Source organism: Leopardus geoffroyi, chromosome D1, assembly GCF_018350155.1.
Source record: "Leopardus geoffroyi isolate Oge1 chromosome D1, O.geoffroyi_Oge1_pat1.0, whole genome shotgun sequence".
NCBI lineage: Eukaryota > Metazoa > Chordata > Mammalia > Carnivora > Felidae > Leopardus > Leopardus geoffroyi.
In genome coordinates, this window is record NC_059329.1 from 52,908,581 (window position 1) to 52,923,806 (window position 15,226).

General features: G+C 49.6%; 1 protein-coding gene across 5 annotated transcripts in view; it reads left to right on the plus strand.

Moving 5' to 3' along the window:
• TENM4 (teneurin transmembrane protein 4) overlaps positions 1-15,226 on the plus strand; it is a 2,911,279-nt gene that overhangs the window by 2,161,281 nt on the left and 734,772 nt on the right. The window contains exon 1 of one of the 5 annotated variants that reach the window (XM_045483836.1): positions 5,805-6,209. The exons of the other annotated variants lie outside the window; for them this stretch is intronic. The gene's annotated coding sequence lies outside the window, so the exon portion shown is untranslated. Of the gene's footprint in view, positions 1-5,804; positions 6,210-15,226 lie in introns of those variants that run through there. 5 annotated transcript variants of the gene reach the window in all.

Sequence of the window (15,226 nt, forward strand, 5' to 3'; positions counted from 1 at the left end):
GCTTGCTCTAGATAAGATTAACCACAATGTAACAGGTACCGCAGTGATTCAAGGAGAGCTCACTTCATTGCTGATGCCATTAATTCCATCCATCCATCCAATACCATATGGTGGCTAAGAGCCTGGACTCAGAACAACCTAGGCTGGAACCTGGCTTTGCCACTTATTAATCATTAGTGACCTTGGAAAAACTGCTTAACTTCTTTATGTCTTAGTTTTCTCACCTATGGAATGGGGGTAGCAGTCATATCTACCACATGGTGTTGCTCTAAAATTTAAATGAGATAATGCTCTTTGCTCAGTCCTGGGCACAATGCTCAGTACATGAAAGCTATTTTGTTACTAGTATCTGTTTCTTCACTCAGTGAAGAAATATTTACTAAGAATTATTTAAGTACCAAATAGTCTTTTTAAAAATCATTTTATTTATTTTTGAGAGACAGAGAGAGACAGGGCACAAGTGGAAAAAAGGGGCAGAGGGAGAGGGAGACACAGAATCTGAAGCAGGCTCCAGGCTCTGAGCTGTCAGCACAGAGGGGCTCGAACTCACAAACTTGGAGGTCATGACCTGAGCCAAAGTTGGAAACTTAACCAACTGAGTCACCCAGATGCCCCTAAGTACCAAATACTCTTAACACTGGAGTGAAGGTGAGGAAAGAGAGACCAGAGCCAACCATCTCCCAAAGAGAAGATGTGTGTGAATCCAAGCAGAGGCTTTTTCTGGCAGACACATTCAAAAGTTATTATTAATCCCCAAATACTAGCTTTGAATTCCCTCAAGACAGAAAGACAGCTCAAAGGTTAGAATAAACCTCACAGAAAGATAGCTCACAGGTTAAACCGAGTTACCTGCCAGAGAAAAATATCCAGCCTCACCCCTTGGCTTTTAAAAATGGGTTTATGCTGGCAAATTCTGGAGAGTGGGATCCCGTTCTGATTCTGTGCGGGCCAGAACCATATAGGCCCCAGTTTACTTACCTGCTATCCCAAGTTACCTTGAGGAATTGATGAGAGAACTCACTGTGGGAGTGCTAGAGCCACATAGAAGGCTTTCCAAGAATGTCTCCTGTTCTTCCTTTAGTTCTGGCCTACTGCTCTGCCTGTCTGGGACCTCCCATGCAAACTAGAAGTAACAGGATCCTAGTGGGAAGGGGGCAGGGCATGCAAGGCTTGAGTGAATTCTACAGATGGGGAGGGGCTGTGAAAAGGTAAAGTGCTCTGCTTGTTTACTATTAGGTTGTGGAATCTGTGCACATAGGAAACATTTCTGTAAGATGAACAATCACAGATATTGAGGAAACCTTACCGGGGAGCCATTTACAGCAACCTTTCCAAAGAATGAGAACATTCTCTGGCTGGTACTTTTCTTGCCCTCTAATTGTGAACCTTTGATGGTGCTTATCAATGGGTGTCCAAATCCTGTGTAACCAGTTTGTGAATATCAGACTACAGGCATGAAATGTTGCCCCTTGCCCCCACGTGTCTCCTTGCCTGAAATACCTGCTTTCTGAAACAATTTTCCAGTAACTTCTGGACTATGAAGAACAGTGCTTTTGCAAATAAGTACATTTCCTAATTAAAACTTGCCCTTTAAAGACTCACATTTTCTTGGCCCCACTATAGGTTTTCTTTTCCTTGTAACATAGCATAGAATCGATAAGGGCAATGCAAACGTCTTTAATATATACAGTTTCAACAGCTCTAATAACATATCTGCCTGCCTAAGAAAGAACGCCTTCTCCCCTTCTCCAGCCCAGCTGATAATTTCCCCTGATTTGTTAAATGCCCTCTTATTTCACTCTCAAAGATAAAGCTTAAAAGGCAGTTAATCTTCAGGGGGAGCGTGAAGGGTGGATTGAAATGGGATAAAGTGGAAGGGGGGGGGGGGTCACAGCCATTTTTTTAAATGACAGCTCTTGATTTTTGTTATGAAAGTAATGAATGTACATTGTTTGGAAAGTTAGAAAGTATCCAAAGACCATGAAGAAGAAAATATATATTACTCATAATCCTATCACCCAGAGGCAACCATTGTTAATATTTGGCATGGTTGTCTTGGTTTTTTTTTTTTTTTCTTCAGATTTTTCTCCATGAGGATTTTTACACAGTTAACAATTTTGAAGTCTGCTTTTTAAAAATTTTACATGATAGCGTTAGCATTTTCCTATGGCTTGAGAAACTCTGCAAAGAAGTAAAACTTTAGAATGGCTACATGATATTCTGACAAGGCTGTCTGTCCCCCAACTCACTTATCTGATTTGACCATTTAGGCTGTTTCAGTTTTTTTCCTCCATTGTCACAAATAATGTACTGCTATTATATCTAATCTACTGGTTTTGTTGATTTGTTTGGTTGGTTTTCTGGGTAATACATGGGGCTGGCTGTTTGGAGGGTCTTAGGCTGCATTTTATAGCTGGGTTTCCTGTGACACAGAGCAGCCATACAGGAGAGTATCAAGCTAGCTATAGAGTTAGATTACAGCATGGGAACAAGTGACCTTACTTTCCCCTTAACAACCTCCGCTTCCTCTTGAATTCTCTTGACATGGAAGTGAGTAGTGCTACCCTCCCCCTTGATACCCAAGGTTGAGAATTAAGAGTCACTCTGGACTTCTCCTTGCCGCCCCCCCCCCCGCCCCACCCCCCATGCAACCAGTGACCAAAATCTGTTCACTTTATATCCTCAGTCTCTCTTAAATCTCTCTTCCCTTCTCCATCCTCACTGTAACTGCCTGAGGTTACCTAAATGACCTCACTGAGCATCTCTGGTCTTCCCAAGCCACTCCTTTTAATCCATTTCTCTACACTGCTGCCAGATCATCTTTTTCAAATACTTAAGATCACAGGCCTCCTCTACTGAAGTCTTTGGTAATGCTCTGCTCCCCACCACCACCCTGTACCTGAGCCTTCAAGATGTTTGAGTTCCTTAGCTTCATTCAAGACCCTTCAAGATCCAATCTGACCTACTTGTCTACACTGTCCTAGGCACTCCCTTCATGTGCCAACTCTGAGGCCATAATCAGTTCCTCATGCTTTCATCCATGTCCCTGTACTGTTACCTCTATTTAAAAAGCACCTCCCTTCCCTTATGGTCTAGCTAACATTCTTGTCTTCAAATTTCAGATTGATTGCCACCTCCTACAGGAAATCTTCCCTTACCCACAAGGATTTGGTTGGGTATCCCTCTGTGCCCACACTCTGCCTATTCCTTAGGCAGAAACCCACCATACTATGCCTCTCTTGGAAGGTGGGGATTTCTTCATCTTTTTAAACCTCTAAATATTTGAGTCGTGTAGGTCTCAAAGACAAGAAGAGTCTTCTACATAAACACAGTAATTATCAAGATCAAGAAATTAACATTGTCCTAATAATGTCCCAATCCAAGACCACATGTCACATGTATTGTCATGACAACTAAGCCATTCCTTTAACCTAGACCTATTGCAGAATCCTTCTCTTCCATGATTTTGGTGTTTTTGAAGAGTACATGACAGTTATTTCATTGGATGGTCCTCAATTTGGGTTTGCCTGATATTTCTTCATGATTAGATTCGGGTTATTCACTTTGGGTAGGAATACTGCAGACATGAGGTTATGTCCCTCTCAGCATGTCACATCAGGAGGCACATGATGTCTAACTATCACATTATCAGTGATGCCGACTTATTAATGACTTGATTAAGGCCCAGTCGGCCAGGTTTTTCAAGTGTAAAGTAACTATCTTTCCCTTTGAAATTAATCAAAGATACCTCAAGACTACACAGAATATTTTGTTTCCCATAATACTTTCACCTGCTTGGACCTCCGTTTTCCCATCAGTCAAATGAAATGAAACAGAATGAACAGTGGATTCCAAAATTTTCGCTCTCAAGGATCATTTGAGATCTCAAGGATCCTTTATTATTATCTCCTCTGCCATGGACCTTGTATTTTGAAAGATTCTGTCCACCAAAAATAATGATATTTCTCAAGGCATATGTGACTCATTTTCCTATTATACATCCATCAGACATGCCCACTGCACAGTATGCTCGCAAAGGCAAGGCCCGTTTGCCTCACCTCTGGATGCCCAGAGCCCATCACGGTGCCAACCACAGAGTAGGTGGTTAACAGATGTTTGTCAAAGGTCTGAGTCTACCTGTCAATCACAGCTTATGTACACAGCATTTGATATCTGTAGTGAGGACACAGAGCTGATAAATGCTATACAAAGGCAGAGACTTGACATTTTAGTTAGTCTCAGATGCTTTGTCACTGGACAGTGTTCAGTTATGAAGATTTCAAAACAGATGTATGTTTTTGGACAGATGCATGGAACCCTCCCATCCACTCCTACCTCTGCCCGTAATTTCTGGGATGCCTCAGGAGATGTTGAAGGGGCATTCCAGCACCCCAAGTTTATAATCTCTGTGATGCCTCTGTAATCAGCAGATGGCAACTGGCTGGACAGTCTCCGGATCATACAATAGAATTTTAAAAATATCCTAGACCTTTTTTCACATTTCTGTAACACTAGCAATGTCACATTTCCTCCTTCATTACATACTTTAGATTGTGGAGATACAATGTAGCAGAAGATCATGAAGGGAGTTTTAAAAAGGGATGGGGCAGGTAAGGGAAGTCACAACACACTATTGGAACTTATGTGTGCCCAGTGCTTTCTTTCCTTTGTTCTCTCTTGTGACCCTCACCATAACTGGTGAGGTACGTATAATTATCCATTTTACAGATGAGAAAACTGAGGCTGGGTGAAAGATAATGACTTGCAGGAAGTCATGCAGCCAACACGCAGCAAGGCTGCTGTGGGAATTTTCTCCAGTCTCTCTCCAAAGCCCTTGCAAATTACCGCTGCACCAAGCGGCCTCTCCCATCACAAGAAAATGCCCTTCTCTAAAAATGCCTTCTGGACTGGCGGTCACAGTCCAGAAATGCGAAGGACAAATCTCTTGGACCACGTTCTCTGCAGATATTTTTTAAATGATTGTTATCACGACTGAGTAGCTGTTACCATGGTTTTGGAGAAGTTGTCCGAGGGAGGGCCTTTCTTTGGGCATCTTGTGAGCCCGAGGAAGGAACTCAAGTTCTCAGCTCTTAATTACCTCTGGCTGTGCTGCAGCAGCAATGCGAGAGAGTCTGTCCCCGTAAAAGTGTAGAGGGTGTGAAATAACATCGGGGGGTAGGCGGGGAGGGAAGCCACCGGCTCCAGAGAGACCCGCGGACAGGCAAAGGCGCGGGGGCGGGGAACGAGAGGAGACCAGACAACATCACAGAGTCACGGGGGGAGAAAGCCAAAGCAGGAGGAAAGAGAACAAAAAGCAGGAGGAGAGGAAGTAGAGAAAAGTCGGGACGAGGAAGGAGAAAGTTTGAGAAGGGGACGGAGACAGCGAGAGAAGACGGTAAAAGAAAAGAGCAGACCGAGAAAGACACTGTACTGAGAGAACTAGGAGAATTCGAGAACGAAAAGGCAATAAAAGGGAGCGAAGATGGAGAAAGGAGCGGAGTGAAAGGAGGGAAGGGGGCGAGAGGAAGCCATCGGGAGGAACGCACAGAGTGGGGCGAGCAGAGAGGCGGCTAGGAGCCCCGGGAGGGCGCGCGTCACCTGCGTGGCGCCCCCCCGCGCCGTGGTGCGGCCCTGCTCCCCAGCGCCCCTGCGCCGCTGCTCGCCCAGCCTCGCAGGATTGGCTCCCGCCTCCCATTCATGTAACCTGCGTGTGCGTGTGAGTGTGTGTGTGTGTGTGTCTCTCTCGCTCGCCCTCTCTGTCTGTGTGTAAGAGAGCGAGGGTGGGGGACGGAGGCAGGCAGGCGAGCAGGCAGGGAGGGGAAGAAGAGGAGGGAAGCTATTAAACACACACACACTCACACACTCGCGCGCGCACACACCCGCCCCAACCCCCCAGAAGCCTCGGGATTGCAGCTGTTTCATGTGGGGCAGCAGTGCTGGCAGGGACGCCGGCCGGGAGCGGCCGGGAGCGGGAGCCGGGCGTGCGCGCGCGGCTGGAGGCTCGCTGGGGCTCCGCTCCCCTCGGGAGCTATTGTTGGTCTCGCTGGAGCTGAGCGCAGAGCCGGGACCCTCTCCTTCCTGGGCGCCCTGCTCGGGCTCGCGGAGCCGAGGAGCCGCGCCGCCGAGCGCCAGAGGAGCCACCGGCGCGGCGCCGTGCCTCCCTGCCGCCCTCCTCCCCGCTTCCCCGGCGGTGGCAGCCTGCAGCCACGGTAAGGCGGGCGCGCTCCGCTCTACGGAAAAGCGCCTTGGGGACCGCGGCGGCGTCTCGCCGGCTCCCTCGCCCCTCTTGGCTCGTTGGCCGTGGCGGGGTCAGGGCGGCTCGCGAGGACGCCCGGGGCTCCAGGAGACTCTCGCCTGCTTCCCTCGGCCCTCACTGGGGGCGAAAGGGAGGGAGGCTGGGCGGGAGGCTGCCGGAGAGGCGAGCCACTCTGGAGCCCGAGCCTCCGTCGCCGCAGCCCCCGGAGCTCGCCGCGGACTAGAGTCTGGGAGCGAAGGTTAGGGGGAAGAGCGGGGAGGTGGGCGCGGGTCCGGGACTCAGGACTGCGGGTGGGAGGGAGGCGGCGCGCCCGGCTTCGTCTGCCTCGCGGGGATCCCTTTCGCCGCCCCAGCCCCAGCCCCGGCGTCCGCAGCCCCTCTGCAGACCAGCCTGCCCCTGGGCCCGGGCGGGCGCTGGATGAGCCCGGGAGGCGGCGCCGGGCTCTGGTGGCTGCAGCCTGTCTTGCGGGGCGAGCACCGGCTGCAGCGGCCCCGCGCGCGCCGCTGTTGGAGCCGAGGAACGGAAGAGCGACCCCGGCCCCGCGCCCTCTGCAGCCCGCGCGGCGCTTGCCTCTTCTTGCCCGCCGCCCTGCAGCGGTGCTGACGTTCCCTTCCGAGCGAGTGGAGGCTGCATCGCCGGTGGACGCTCAGAGCGGTCCTGGGTGTGAGTGGGAATGTGTGTGTGTGTGTGTGTGTGTGTGTGTGTGTGTGTGTGTGTATGTGTGTGTGACTGCTCGCACCCCTGACTTGGAGAAATGTGCTCTGGGTTGAAATGTGATCACCGAGCTCCGTCATTTTCCTCGCGTTTTAAAAATGCAGTCTATTGAAAGAGCAGACGTGAAGGTGGTATAAGAGAGAGAGAGAGAGAGAGAGAGAGAGAGAGAGAGAGAGAGAGAGAGTGTGTGTGTGTGTGTGTATACGCGCAACCAGGGAATACACAGCCAACTACTGGGGGCGAGGGAAGGTTCAACTGTTGAGTCCTCTTTGGCTGGGCGGTAGGGTGGGTTTCGCTGACCGCTGCCAGCCCCTTCTGTGCCCTGCCCCCGCCTAGGCGAGGTTGGAAAGTACTGGAAATTCAACTGCGTGGTCTCTAACTTTGGAAGTTGGCTCGCCTTTCAGGGTGACACGTTAAGGCGATTTGTGCACCCTGGTCCTTGTCTACAAGGGTATTATTACTCGGTTGGGTACAGACCCCTCTTCAGAACCGCGCCAATCCCCCGCCTGTGTCCCTATCCTCCACCAACCCTGCCCCCCTCTCCCCCCCCAGCCCTGGCGAGGTTTGTAGAGATGCAGTCAGTTATCCATAAGCTACCAATGCAGCGAAAGGGGCGCATTGAGGCAGCCTGGGTTTCGGAGGATCCTGCGTGCACCCTTAGTGTCTGACGAGTCAACGAGATGCCTCGCTGCTTTGTGGAAGGCGGCGGCGGGGCACGCTCGGGATTCGAGCGCGGGGGCGAGAGGGTGCCCATGTGCTGAGCTCTGCGGCCGCGCACGCCAGATCTGCCGAACAGCATCGCGGGCAATTATATAAACTGGCTCAGTGATTACCCAGAACCGTGATGCGAGCACCTCGTTCGCGAAAGACAAGCCCAAAAGTTTGCCTGCTTGGGGAATGTTAAGTACCGGGGCGCACCCATCCCGGGACCGGAGAGCAGGGAGACACCACGGCTCCCACTGATATGATGGACGTTGGGCGCTGATGCTACTGTCCCCAGAGAACCTGTTATCGAGGTACGGATTGGGTAGAGACTCGGGGATTGATCGGAGAGAAAAAGCCGGTCAGAACTCAGGGTCCAAGGAGTCCTCAGAGTCCAAGCCTGTCTCGGGGGGTGGGGCGGTGTGTGTGTTGGGAGGCCTTGCAGGGGATGATGTTCTTTTAGAAAACTAAAACTAACTTTGCATCCTGGGAAACCCCTAAGCCTCGCTTCTGTGTCTCTCAGATCTCCCCCATCTTTCACATCCAGTGCCCTTCACGTGTTTAGAAACCTGCCTGCGCTCTCATCCACCTTGGAGGTGCCCAGCGTGCCAGCCATCCAGGCCAGGGCCACTGTGGCGGGGGAGCTAGGGAGGGTGCCGGTCTCTGCCAGGGTTGGCCACCATTAGGTACCTATTCTTGGTTTCTTGGGCTAGCCCGGCGCTAATGGGGTAAGATGGGGATCAGCGCAGGGTATGGCTTCCGCCCCCTCTCTTCCCTCCTACGCGGACCGCAGTTTGCTTCTGCTGCGTTTATTTCCCTCTCCCCGTCTCCCTTAGCTGCCGCAGCCTGTAGCATGTTAGTCTTTGATAGAGAAACCACAGTAGTGGAGTGCTTTTAAATCTTCTTTTCGCCTGTAGAGGGATAAACCAGCCTAGACCTGACAGAAGCGTGTGGAACGCTGAAGTCTGGGGCACAGTGGCCCTGAACTCCCTCCCCACCGCAGGCAGGAGGTGGTGGTGTGCCTGGGTAGGGAGGGTTTGTTTTTTTTCCCCTCTCTCTCTCTCTCTCTTTTTTTTCTTTTGCCACATTCCAGCGTCCTGAAATCCCGCATCCCCTCCCCCTGAAATCCTGGGTCTGAGTGTGTTCCGCGCTGTAAAATAAATCCTCCCTTCGCAGACCTGTGGGGCCTTTCGGATTTCCTGCCGCTGCCATGATCCTTAACAATGCGATTACAAAGCTCGTGCTCCGCTGGGGAAAATCCCCAGGTGCCGACCGGCCGCGCCTTGACCTTGCTGAAGGCGCCTTTAACCCTGCTGCCTGAGAGGCTCCCGGCCGGCCACGAGGGTCTGGAAGGGAGGAGGGCGCCCCGGGAGGGGCTGTGCTCGCGTCGGACGGGGAGGGAATAGGGTCGCGGCGCGGCGGCCGCGGGGAGGGGACGGGGCTCGGCGGCAACCTGTTTCCCGGTGCACGCCTGCTCCACGTCCTCCGCGCGGGCCGGGCGCCGCAGAGCTCTCCGCGGGCCCCCTCGCCTTCTCCGTTGTGGTCTTCCCGGGCTCCAGGCTCCCAAGCTGGAGGAGCAGCGCCGCAGTCCGCGGGAGCCGGGCCGCCGGGTGGGCGGGGCCTGCGCGGGAAACCCGAGCCCCGACCGCGGTGTTCCGGGCCGGGTTCTAGCCTAGGCGCCGTGCCGCGCGGGGTCCTAGCTGTGCCGCGCGCCATTCCCCCCGCCTGGCCCCATCGTCCGCCCCCCGGCGCGCCCCAGGCGCTCCGCCACTCAGCTCTGCCCCGGAGCTCTTCTCGCCAAAGTTCGGAGGGATGTTTTCACAGGTGGTGGTGGAAGCAAGTGCGTGTGTGTGTGTGTGTGTGTGTGTGAGAGAGAGAGAGAGAGAGAGAGAGAGAGAGAGAGAGAGAGAGAGAGAGAGGGGCAGGCAGCGCGAGCGAGCCTGGAAGGGGGGGTGGTGGTGTGCGGCGAGGCCAGACATCGCGCTAAAACGGGATTCCCCTCTTTGTAGGCGTTGTAAGAGAATGATGAGAAAGAATCCGTTTTCTCCCGCGAGGATGGTGACCGGAGTCCTTCCACCTGGTGGAATCGGACCAGTCTGAGCTGATTTTCTAGGCTGAAGGAGCGTCGCTTCTCAGCGGTGTCCTGCGTGCACTGGGTCCTTGTGAATGTCGCGGAAGTGAACGCCCCCAGGTTGTCTAGGCAAAACTTAGGACCTAGATGTTACCGTAGCTTTAGGCGGCTGATTCAGGGAAGGTTTTATTCCCAGCATGTGTCTTTAAGTGAGCGGAGGCAGAGTTCAGGTTGGCGTGTGAGTTCACCATCTTCTGGGGGTGGGGAAGTTGTCAGGGATGGAGAGGTTACATTTTTGAGATTTCTTGGACTCATCTGCCAGCTTCTTAATATCATCAAGTTCTTTCTTTGGGGATGGGGGTAGGAGGGGGGCAGAAAGCCAATTAGCCACCCTAATGGGCTGTGGTGGGAGAAGAATCAGCCTTGCTCACTGCGGGGCTGGGGCGGGGTAAGGGTCCTGGAAGTGTTCAGCCTAAAGTAGCATCATCAGAAAGCAGTTCTGCAGCGAAGGGAATACTCTGTCTGGAATACGAAGTAGTGAGTCCCCATGGAACAGGTGTTGCAGTGAAACACTGGGTATTGTAGTAGTGGGCGTTTTGGATATCCAAGGGCTCTCCTCCCATAGATCTTACTCTGTGGCATAATCTCTTTAACCCTCTCTGGTTTATGGGAGTAAATTGATGGGATGTGACTTTAACTCCTTTATTTCCTGGGTGGGAATCATGGCAATGGGGCCTTAGGCAAGTTACCTTTGGAAGTTAAGTTCTCTCTCGTGTAAAATGGGGAGACATTCTTTAGTTTACAACTGAGTAAGGATTAATGTCTATAAAAACTCACAGATAATCATTCCCTTCCACTTCCTTTCTCCTTTTTCAACACTGTGCATTTGTTGGGTGGGGGCTGGGCCGGAAAATCAACAGCCCGAAAAGAACCAGCAACATTGCATCCACAATCTATTTAAAAACAGCTCAAGTGCTTGAAACAAAAATATCTTCTCTTTTCTTAGAAAAGTCATTTCCAGTTTTGTTAGAGTTTCTCCCTCATTGAGTCCTTTTTTATGACAGAATTACATTCTTGTGCAGATTGGCATGTTACATAACCTGATATTTCCAGATCAAGAGTTAAAAATATGGGCGAGAGAGTGATTAGGAGTTTAGGATAAAGACTGTTGGACAACACAAGCAAGGGACTCAGTGTGATGCCCACTCACGGTCTTTAACTCAGAAGGGTTAAAGAAAATGAGATTGAATACCACGTAGTGTAAATCCTCACCTGGGTGGGTACTCAGCCCCCTGTCCAGTTCCAATAAACAGCTACTCTGCCGGGCCCTCCAGCCTGCCACTGTTCTGTCCCAATACGTTGTCCCACATCCATAAATCCCAAAAAGGGAACAAAAGAACAATGGGATTTAAATCACCTCCTTGCAGATTTGATTCCAAGAGCCCAGCAGGGTAAATCAACGTCAACTCTAGATCCGAGAGACCGATTTTTACCTGCCTTCTTACATGGTTTATCAGCCTGGCTTACTGTAGCTGAAAGCTTTATCACTCCAGCTTTGCACTGACAGACCGCTGCTGGGGGGGGGGGGGGGGGGGGGGCACTTTGAAAGTAACACATGCCTCACTTCCCTGGGAGTCAAGAATCTATGCATCCCTGAACTTAGAGTTTTCCACAAGAGCAGCTTCTAACGAAACAGTGAAAATGTAGATGGTTACTCCTCTGTGCCTTATCGATTCATTACTTTGTCACAGTTTAAAAAAAAAAAACAAAAAACTTTTGTTGTCTGTATTATAATTAGCAAAGTAATACGTGTTTACTGGAGCAAGGTAAGACAATACAGAGAAAAGCAGAGAGAAGCTAAATTTGATCACGTTTTGAGTTGTGACTTGTGACTTTATATATGTGAGAAAATGAGGTCATGGTCATAACATAATGCACATTTTCATTTAATGATAGATCTTTCCATGTTATATTTCTCCCTACGGCAGCATGTTTAATGGCTACATAGAACCTCGGTGTTTTAATAGGGCATACTTTATTTAAACGGTACTGAAATTTTGACTTTTTATTTTTAGTTTTATTTTTTTAATCAAAACAAAGCTGCAGGAACCACCCTCGTGCACACTGTCATTTCAGTATTCCCTTAAGATAAATTCCTAGAAAGTAGGATTGCAGGGTCACAGACATATGCCATGCTAAGACTTCTGTCACACATGAGAAGCAGTAGGCTACACTGTGATTTCTACTTCATCTTTTAAACCAGAATGTGGCTGTTTACTTTACAATCCCCTACAGGCTTGGGAGCCTGAGTAGTAGAGGGAGGTAGGGGTGACCATCAAACCTCAAGCAGGGGATTTGCATAACTTTGAGCTGTTCTGCTGAAGTGATAGGCAAATCCTTTTTCAAGAACATTTTTCTTGCCTGGCTGTTTACGAATCATCACTTTCTGTAGCGCCGCAGCCAGCAATGGAGTGGAAATATGTAAATATGTTCCTCTGTATTGTAGGTGGGGCTGGCTCCACAGTGAATGACAAACAGTTCCTCAGAAGAAGTGTGTGCGTCTAGCATTTGCTCAGGCAGTGGATTCCACCCCTCCCTGCCCTTCCCCCTTCCCTTTTCCTTTGGCTCAGAGGCCTTGGAATGGCCGCCTAGGAAATCTTAGAAAGGAAACCATTGGGACGACCCACAGCAAGCTTATCCCCACCTGCTGGTAACTGGCATTTTACTGGAAAATCGGCCCACCTGTCTCTCCTCAGGGTGCCTGGGCACAGTAAAAAAATTAACATGCCCATGTGCTGTTTCCAGAGTGGAACAGTAGTTGGGCCTCTCTTCCCATCCTGGTATGGGCCAGTTCAATGAGAGGGGGGTATTTGTCAGTCTTCCTTTCACGTGTCAAATTTCTGTGACCCAGAAAAGATTTGTTCCCTGTGGTTAGGTGACTGGTCATCTGACAAAGAATTCTGTGGAGCCACTGGGGGAAGTCCAGTCCTCCCATTTCTAAAGTGTCTCTGTGCTCAGCCAGAGACATCAGGAGTTCCTTTAGGTCAGATAGAGAGGTCACCTCAGCCTTGTTCCACAGTGTGGTCACCACAGAGGAAACCCACTCCCCGGGTCGCAGACTGAATTCTGACGAGTGTTCAGATGCTGCCTTTGATACTGACACCTCTCCAGTTTCAGTAGGGAGGGCAATGGAACGATTTTGCCCTTTGTCATGTTCTGAACATCAAATCAGGGCCTTTCTTTCATTTGGAAAACAAAAAGGAAACAGGACATAAATGTAGCAGGACCTCAAAAGCAATTGAGCAGGGCCCCCTAATCCCTGTCTCCTTGAGCCCTGCATTTGCTTTGTCGATGGTAGTAGCCTGGGCCCACAGCAGGAATGATTGTCAGGTACAATTGGCAAATCATTATAATCCTCAAGAACATTAGGTTTTAAGAATGTTTTCACTTAAAGAGCTGAATTTCTTGCTGTAGAATGTTGATTCTTAAAGTGTGGCCTTTGAACCCCTCGGAAGTCAAATAAAAGGGTTGCAGCTAGTACGTTGTGGCTTAGGGTAAAACACTTGCCCATCCCTGGAATCAGTTTCCCTTTCTGTAGAATTAGGATGGGAGAGGAGTGTGGATTTGAGGTATTGTAAGACCGTGCTTCTCAAACTTTTTATATGCACGTGTATCACTCAAGAATCTTGTTATTAAAGCGCGGGTTCTGATTCAGTAGGTCTGAAGAGGGGCCCAAGAATCCGCATTTCTGACAGGCTCCAAGCATTTCTGATGCCATCCATGATGCTGGTCCCTGGTTCACACTTTTAGTTAGCCGGGTTACAGGCTACTTCCTACTCTGATGCTACTTCAGAAAGTAATAATGATGACCACCAGACTTCAGGAGGAGCTGTCTTCTATTTATAGACTGGCACTGTAGAGAGATGTGTCCATTCTTTACTTTGGGGTTTTGAGAATTGGTGTCTTCATTTTAGGAGGCAGAGTAGGGAGGGACATAGTTCTGCCCTGCAGTGATTGTCAGGAAGGTGGCAGAATGAAGCAAGAGCCCAAGAAACACGTATACAATGCCTCCTGTGCATGGGTAGCTGCTATCACCCCCAGGTTCTAGATGAGCAAACTGAGACTCCTTAAGGCCAGCCGTTTGCCTATGGTCACAAACCTAGGACTAGCCTCTGATCGTAGGCCTCTCTGGCTCTAAAACCCTTGTTTCTCCTAGAAGGGCAACTTTGTAACTTTTTGGAATGGCGTGCAATTAAAGCCGAGTGCTTAGCAAAGTGTTTCTCTTTAGAGGTCCTTTTACTGGGTCTACTTTGAGAGTGGATCAAGACATTTAAAAATTTGCTTTATTATCATGCAAGCAATGAAAATGCTTAAGAGCTTAAAAGCAATTTGTTCAACTTGGTTAAATATCTGCCCTCCCCAGTCTTGTTTGTATTATTATTAATTTACTCATCAAACTGTGACATCAAAACCATTGTGAAGGTACATTTCAGTATCTTCTGATTGGTGGAACCCTTCAAATGAAAGGAGTTTGTATTCATGAGGTCCACCGTGGAAGGATCTAGTTCAGAGTGAGTCAGAAAAACAGGCTCTTTACTGAATAAACTCAGCCCTCCTTTGGCCTCTGGATGAGAATCGGTCGTTTAAACGTTTTATTAACGTGCAATTATTCTGAGAACCAGTCAGCAATGCGGCTCTTTGCAAACATTAATTAGCTGATCTTCACATCACCCCCACGTGACAGATAAATAGCATTAAGCCTGCGTTTGAGAGAACAAATGGACACACGGAGATGAAGATGGGAGAGACAGACTTTCGCCTTCCAGGAAGTACGGCAGAGGGAGGGTGGGACCGGGAGATTACAGGAGTTTGGCCCTTAATAAATATTTACTGGGTGATGCGCTAGATATTCTAGAGTTGCACTGTCAGCACGGTGGTCACTAGTCACAATTTAAATTACATTTAATTAAGTAAAATTAATAATTCGTTTCCTCGGTCACGCTAGCCAGACTCCCAGTGCTCAGCAGAGGATAGTAGCTATCATACCAGGCAGTACAAATATAGAACATTTCTATCGTTGCAGAAAGTTCTGTGGGGCAGTGTTGGCTAGTAGCTCGGGATGATGAAAGACTAGTTAGTATATAAGATCTCTGCCGGTGTGGAACTCTCATATAAAAGTCCCTAAAACAACACCTGACATGCGATAGTCATTACATAGCCCAAGCTGTGGCTAAGTACTTTGGGGTGGTGGTTAAGGACCCGGCTCCTGGAGCTGAACGACTTAAGTTCAAATCCTGGTGTAGCCGCAAACTGGTTGTATGACTAGAGGTAGGCTATCAAATACTCTGTGTCTCTTCGCAGATTCATGCTACTGTTTTCCACTTTGCGTATTAGCCAAGATTATTTCCGAGACACTGCTGGATTCTGGAGAGGGTGCTGGGAGACAGGTACTCTCCTTTGCTGCTGGTGGAAATGCAAATTAA